We start from the raw sequence: 6,000 nt of genomic DNA, 5'->3' as shown, positions 1-6,000 counted from the left end.
TTATCTTGAATTCCTTATGGCTCAAAACATGCCAAACTTAAGAAGACTGGGATAAAGAATTGCCTTTGACATCACCATAAAGCAGGAGCTGCTCCATGTTATTGGTGAATCTCTTTTATCCTTAGTTTTAGTAATATGGATTTTTATCCTTGCAGCTTTTATTGTTTGTGAGCTGCTTTGGATGGGTTTCATGTGGGAAAATGGCAAATCATTGGTCACTCGCAAAAGTCTAGTGTCTGTAGAAATCCAAACTTTTGTTGATCTGAAAAGATTCCACCAAACCTGATACAAAGAGTGTGTTTCACAAAGAGTATGGCTGGGTTTACAAAGAAACAATGTGTTCAGGCAGTTGATTTCAGACTCAGAAAGACACCATTTTCCTTTCTCTATCTTTGATTACTCTAGGGCCAAGCTAGACATGACATTAATGATCTGAGTGTGATTAATGCTTACATTTTAAGAAATGAAAATAGCATGGGGAACTGAGAAACATCTGGACCGGGGTGTGTGAGGAAATGAACCTCCCTCCCTCCACTGTGGCCCCAACCAAAACTGTCCCCCTGAAGCTGTTATTTACATTGATAGGGAAACCTCTGTTGCCCTGTTTACACCAATAGCAGCTGGAGAAGGCAGTTCTGTTTCTTGCACTGAAACCAATGAATTTTGTGGCATTTTGCTAGGTTCTGAATAATGTAGACATTTTGGCTGCATACACATGCACCATTCTAACTCAGAGTAGTTGCAGAGTAGATGTAGGCAAAAGATCATAGGCAGGCTGTAGCAGCAAGAGGTAGGCTGGCATCCCCTAGCAGGCAGAAGCAGTAGCAGGAAGATAGATACCAGCAGGTGCCAGGAGCATGTAAATAGGTACTGGTGGGCAGCATAGGCAGAATGCTGCCAGTAGCAGTAATTGATGTACACAAACTCACTTACCGGTAAGTCTTTTGACACAAGGCCCTGCCATCATGGGAAGCGTGGTGCCAGCAGCAGCAATTCTTGGGTTGTGGTCGGGTGGGTACTTTTGACTCTAGGCCCCATCATCAGATGGGGGCAGTGTCATTTTGGCCAGATGCACATAACGTACTCAGTAGTACACCCCATTGAGTTTAGCAGGGAAGTATTCAGTGGTGGTGCTTGCCCACAGACTTTAAAAGTACTTAATTTATGTTGTTCTGCCAGAGAAACCATTGCCTCCCTGCTGCTCAGTATAGCTTTGATATGCTTTGACGAGCAAGCGGTTGGTGTTTCAGATAATTAGAAGTCCATTAGTTGTAACAAAGGAAATGCAACAGGAATTCAGAAGATGGGTAAGGTTGTCAAAACAAATGAATTTATTACATACCAATATAATTTACAATCAGATGTTAATGATATGTTTACATGGAAAACACACACTATTATTTATATATGCTAGTTATTTTGTATCTTTAATCAAAGTATGCAACATAGGGTGAAACTTTTTGGGAATATTACTTTTTTAAAAATCAAGTACTTCTATTTCTTTGGTCCCCACCCACAAGACATTTAGTTTAGAGATGACAAATAAAGTTGGATGGAAGAATTGCAGTAAGCAGCAGGGATGGCAAAGGAGTGAGTCATTGGCAGTGGAGCTACATTATGGCAATGGCACATAATAACATAATAGTAATGTTTCAGAAAGTAGACCGGGGGTATCCTTTATTTTTCAATTAAGTGGTAAATAAGCTGAGAACCTGTCTATTCTGTTTACTGTACCTGATGTCCACACATTAAGCTGAGCACATAAGAGCTTCAGAGATCCTACTGTTCTGACCTAGACATCATGCTTATCTTACAGCAGGGCTCTTCTGGCTTTCCTACTGATTCCACTGACTCTTGATGTCACTCAACTCTAATGGTAAAGGCACACATCTAATCATATTTGCAACCACATTTGTTTTGCCGCTGCTTTTCTCCACTAATTGATTGTAGTACAGAGAGTGTGGGGAAGAAAGAGGATGTCAAGGGATATATACACAGGTTTTTGTTTTTTTTCTGAGGGGGATTTTTCTTGTTTATTTGCTTTCCATTCCATTTTATGCATCAAGGCTGCCTTGCAAATTTGCCACTTTTTTGAAATGGCAAGACCAACACTACTGCAAAACTCTGCCCTTTATAAGGTGCCAGCACCAAGAAAACGATGGGAAATGAGTGCTCTTGAAAGTCTCCCTTTATTTATTTACTAAATTTCTATCCTGCCTTTCATCCTAAAGGAGCCCATGGCAGCAATCAACAAGCAATAAAACAACTAAAACATCTTTAAAAGAATTCCAACACAGATGCAGACTGGGAAATATATCTTTTTTTTAAAAAAAAAAAAAAGCTTGTTGAAGAAGGTATTTTATTGTTGTTAGCTGCCCTGAGCCCGCCTTCGTCTGGGGAAGGCGGGATATAAATATTTATTATTATTATTATTATTGTTATTATTATTATTATTATTATTATTATTATTATTATTATTATTATTATTATTCAGTAGCTGTTCTGTTGGGAGCCACCCAGAGTGGCTGGGGTATTAATAATAATAGGTACCCAAAAGATGACAGAGACAGCCCCAGTATAATATTTAATGTGAAGGAAGTCACATTAAATATTATAAAATATTGTAAGAGGTGCACAACCTGGATCCAACCCATTGTGTATGGAAAAGACAAACTGTATTGTTTATAACTCTTGATGCACTGATTTCATATTCTGAGCCTGATTTTGTGCATTTAGTTTTTCCCTTTTTCTTTTTAAGAAAAAGTCTTCATGGCAGATTCTTGTGACCACTTGACTTTTTAAAATATATTATTGTTGACAAAGAATTGCTCCTGAACATTGCACCTTTTATCTAAAATTTCAAGAGCTGAACTGAAATGGCGTAGAAGAGATTTTTCTGAGAAAACTATTAGGGAGCCCAGCAATTGCACCACACTGATCTCCCCACTCTCTTCCTCTCAGTAACAGGCAGCAATGCACAGCGTTGGGAAGCCAGATTAGCAGTGCACCCCCCCCCACCTGTGCTACCCTGCTGGCTACTACAGAGTCCCCTAAACTAGTTTTTGAGCTTGGCTCAGGAGAAATCCATCAGCTCCTCTATGCTGAATCCCTTTCTTCCACTATGACACTACAGAGCCAAGCCATTCTCTTTCTTTCCCAGTAGAACATTCCCAACCATGGTGTGCTTAGGTTCGCCAGAGATTTGCTATGAAAGAAAAGAAAAACAAAAGAAATCCAACTTTCCATTACATCTTTCCATAACCGACTGGACTTCCCCACGTCTCCCTCACCCTGCTTTCTTTACAATAAAAATATCAGCAAATTAATGTCTTGTTTCATGTGTTATTGATACTTTCAAATAATTCTCTTTTGGGTTCAAAATACTTATTATCAATTTACTTTTGCCCTAAAATAAACACAATATTATTTTAAACTTTAGTCCTTTCATAGTCATATCTTAATTTCCAATATACAAAATCTTATTGCTGGAGCTTAATTTTTCAATTCATGCAAATTATTGGCATTCATATAACTTATAATGTTTTTGTAAATAGTCCTTAAATTTTTTCCAGTCCTCCTCCATTGTTTCTTCTCCCAAATCCCGGATTCTGCCAGTCATTTCGGCCAGTTCCATATAGTCCATCAATTGCATATGCCACTCCTCCAGTGTGGGCAAATCTTGTGTCTTCCAGTGCTTTGCGATAAGTATTCTTGCTGCTGTTGTTGCATACATAAAAAATGTTCTATCCTTCTTTAACACATTCTGGCCGACAATGCCCAAAAGGAAGGCCTCTGGTTTCTTGGGAAAGGTATACTTAAATACCTTTTTTAACTCGTTGTAGATCATTTCCCAGAAGGCCTTCACCCTTGGACATGTCCACCAGAGGTGAAAGAATGTCCCTTCAGCCTCCTTACATTTCCAACATTTATTATCAGACAAATGGTATATTTTAGCAAGCTTGACTGGGGTCATGTACCACCTATATATCATTTTCATAATATTTTCTTTCAAGGCATTACATGCCGTGAATTTCATACCGGTGGTCCATAACCTTTCCCAGTCTTCAAACATGATGTTGTACCCAATGTCCTGAGCCCATTTTATCATGGCTGATTTAACAGTCTCATCCTGAGTGTTCCATTTAAGCAGCAAGTTGTACATTGAAAGGTGCTGTCAGATCAAATAGAGACTGAACTGTTGAACTGCTATAGGTTTCTTGACATTTCCATCTACCTGTTGTTTTCATGCTCCTGCACAGGCCAGACAGTTCAAAAACCACAGTGGCTTATGATCAATCACACAGAAAAAAAGCAGTATTTTACAATGTTGAACTCTGGCAGGAGGGGGAGGGGAAAATATTTTAGGCACTGGAAGATCTGTGATGCTGCCAACTCCTTAAAGCAGCTGACTTTTGATGAAACACTAAGGTGGGGTCTGATGCCTGGATGGGTGCCATTTCGCTTGCCAGCTGGCTTCTTTGCCAGCCATAGACTACTACACTGAGTAATTTCCAAAAGAAGGAGCCTATCAGAACTATGCTCAAAGGTCTATCACAGATGTCTCAGGTTCCCATTGCAGAATGTGTTGTACTGAAGCAGTTGGCTGGTTGATGCTACTGGCTGTGTGAATTGTGTGTCATTTTCAAACCAGTGGGTGGGTTCCACGTTTGCATTCTGTGGGGCTCTGCAACTTGTTGTGTATGCCTGCCATCCCTCAGATTTCTTTGCTATGAATCTGTCAGTTTCACTTCTCTCTGTTTCTCCTTTTTCCAAACTTAGCTTCAATTCTCCACATTTCTGCAGGGATTTGCATTAAAAAAAAATAATCTTCAGGAAACTTAGGCAGAATTTTAAAACATTCCCATTCACCAAGGCATTGGGTGGGTGAAAAACATTGTTTCGGGCAACTTTGAAATTAATAGTTGAGAGGATACTTGGTTTCTTATTTATTTATTTGAAAATAAAATGATTTTTAAAACAATCTTCTTGTGGCTTGTTGTCCTTTGTTTCTTTGGGAGGGAGAGATAAAAATTATAAGGGAGATGGAAAATAGAACTGGGGCACCTAACCCTGCTCCCTCCTTTTTAATCCTGTGGTGTTAACCTTTAGAATGTACTTTGTATAACTAAGCATTTAGCTCTATCCTCAGTACATTGTATTTTATTTTACTGCTGTGGCTAGTGACTGATGCAAATAAAGATTCTATCTACCCTGTGATCCTAGCATAGCTAAAGTACCAGTGGGTATCCATTGTGATGAATGCTGGACTGCTGTTTGGCGAGATTTTATGCATGCAATCAGTCATACATTATTTTTAAATATTCCACTAGATATGTACAAAGAGCTGTAGAAGTCTGGAACTCATAGCAACTGTTCTTCTCCTGCTACTCAGAAAATAATGAGCATCGTTTTTCCCAGTGAAACCCAAAGTGTAGCCCTTACTGGTAAACTGTATCCATTTGACTGCTTAGGATGGAAGGGTCCATTCACGAGTTATCATTCAAAATGTTGCCAGTGCTCCCAAGTCACTGGGATAGTGTAATTTTTAGAAGCCTTGGTGTCTGCAACTCCAAATCGCCTATCAGATCACGAGTTAGCAAAACATTTAAAGGTATAAAAAGTCACATAAATAGTAATTCACAATGAAATTGTGATTTTAAAAAAGAGAATGTTAATGATTGAAGGAAGGAATAGGTTAAAATGGATATAAATGTAAATAACTGAACATATATATTTCTCCACTTGGGGGTAGTAAAGGATTTGCCAGTGTCTGCAGGGAGAAGTAAAGTGTCCAGTGATTATTAGGATCTATGTTTATCTCAAGAGGTATTTTAATAGTGCACTGTGATTTTGTGTGAATTGGAAGTAGAGTTTCACATTTGTTTGAACTTGTTGCCGTTTAGCTGAACTGGTGAAGCAGCATTTCTGAATGCATAAGTTTAATCTTTTCTCTGATAAACACTGAGCTATGTATTAGTAAGATATATGCCTATGTGTAGA

Source organism: Podarcis bocagei (assembly GCF_964188305.1).
Source record: "Podarcis bocagei genome assembly, chromosome: 2".
Lineage (NCBI taxonomy): Eukaryota > Metazoa > Chordata > Lepidosauria > Squamata > Lacertidae > Podarcis > Podarcis bocagei.
Note: the sequence above shows the minus strand (reverse complement) of the source record.